This window comes from Centroberyx affinis, unplaced genomic scaffold, assembly GCF_046629955.1.
Source record: "Centroberyx affinis isolate AG114_WGS23_722 - 3 ecotype Tasmania unplaced genomic scaffold, CSIRO-AGI_Caff_v1 ptg001081l_1, whole genome shotgun sequence".
NCBI classification, from domain to species: Eukaryota; Metazoa; Chordata; class Actinopteri; order Beryciformes; family Berycidae; genus Centroberyx; species Centroberyx affinis.
The window spans coordinates 55553-57576 of record NW_027279628.1 but is presented as its reverse complement, the minus strand read 5'-3'; positions in this window follow the sequence as shown (position 1 = coordinate 57576).

Below are 2024 nucleotides of genomic sequence, written 5' to 3'. Positions count from 1 at the left end.
ACACTACTGTCAAGCTGGCCAGCGTAAAACATACGACTTCCGGTCCTGACTTTCAAAATAAAATCTTCCCGACGAACGTGTTGAAATGTTTCGGAGTAATAACTAAGTATCAAAGCGAAAATAAATAATATATTTAAGGAATAATCTGTGCTAAGTGAAAATACAATTTTGGACATGTCCTTTTGATAGCATATATTCATATATCCCAGGCATTTCAGAAGGATTGTCTACTATCTCGAAAAAGTCAATTTTTCACATCTGTTCCTAATAAAGGCTGTAGTATGGGAGCTCCAATACAAGTCAGCCAGAATAAGCCATCACTGAAATGCCCTGTGCTTGCCATATTTAGTTGTGCATAGTCTAAAATACTTATTCTTTTTTGTTGTATGTTTTATTTCAAAAGTGAAGATCTTCAGTCTATCTCTGGCTAGCTTGACGCAGCTGACTTTAAACGGAGGATTTCAGTGTCAAGTAGCAGCAACACCAACAATACCACTTTCCTATAAGAAAATGTTAGATTTTTCAAAATAAAAGTCCCAAAGATAGAAAGGTGGTGGTGGTGGGTTCACACTATTCCGCTTTTATTAAGCAGATATGTTGGTCTAACCCTTGCTACTACTGTGAGAAACAAGGCAGTTAAAACACAAGCTGCAGCTGGAAAGCAATTTGTGCTGGTGGTTTTGGTTCAAGTTACTGTCAAAGACTGTGGAAATCTGGGTCAGTGGTTTGTCTTCTGTTCCAAGCACCCGAGGGTGACAGGTTGTTTGTGTAGGGTTAAAGGAAAAGCCACCCTATACCATAGGCAGATTATGAGACAAAGGGCCCCTGGGCACAGATTCCTACCAAGGGTTAGCCTTCTGACAATAATTAGTTTGAGATTGTGATCATTCAGCTGTGTGATACATGTGCAGGTGTAGAGAGTGATACTGATCGTATAGTAGGAGCAAATGACTGAGAGTTTTTTCCAGTTGTGAAAAAGTCAGAGTGGGAACACAGGAATAAGAAAAATTCAAAGACCAACAAAATGCAACCAATAGGCTAACTGATTTTTTTTTAACAGTGTTAAAGTGTTTTAGGGTGGATTTTTCAAAACTGTCTGCAAAGCTGCCTAAAATAAAGGTGAGAAATCAACATACAAATGATGTAATTATGCAAATCTTGATAATTAATCTTGATGTTAACTGCTGTCTCAGCCATAGAGCATTGACCCACAATCAAAACCCAAAGCTTTCACTAACCAGCACACATCTCAGTCACAAATGACAAGTCAGGGCTTCTCACGCTCTGCCAGCCCAGGATCTGCATCAGCTGCCAACAGAGGTGTGACCAAGTCAACTCTGCTCGAGTTCCAAGTCAGTCTCAAGTCTCAAGTCAAGTCTCAAGTCAAGTCCCAAGTCTAAATGTAGAACAGTAAGTCAAGTCAGAACAAATCCAGAGTCCAGTATCAATTTAATATCTTAAAGAAAACTAAATATCTAGGACTTTTCAATGCAATATGGTTTTAATAGGATAAAAAGTTGGTAAGAGCATCATGAGTTTGATTTCTATAATCAGTTTCAACTTCAATAAATTCAATCATTCCATACAAATTCAGAAAACAGAATTTAAATTCAGTTGTCTGCTGGAACAAATCTCATCACTTTCAATCTAAGTCATTTACACAAACACAAGATCTCAAGTCAAGACTTTAGAAACCTTTTCAAGTTATCAGAGTACAAGTCAGAGTCAAGTCCCAAGTCACCAGAACCCAAGTCAAGTCAAGCCTCAAGTCTTCTCTTCATGCAGCAAGTGAAGCCTCAAGCGATTCAAACTGTGACTTGAGTCTGACTCGAGTCTAATCTCCTCCACGCTGCTGCTGCCGCTCAGCTCGGCTCTAATGACGCTCTCTACTGTCTTCACTGTCAGCTCAGATGAAGCCTTGTGTTGTGTTAAAGGCTTTTCAGGTCGCTCTGTGGACAGATCCAAGCAGGAACGCTGCAGATTTGGCAGGGAGAACAAACAAAACCCCCACAGGTTCACACAGA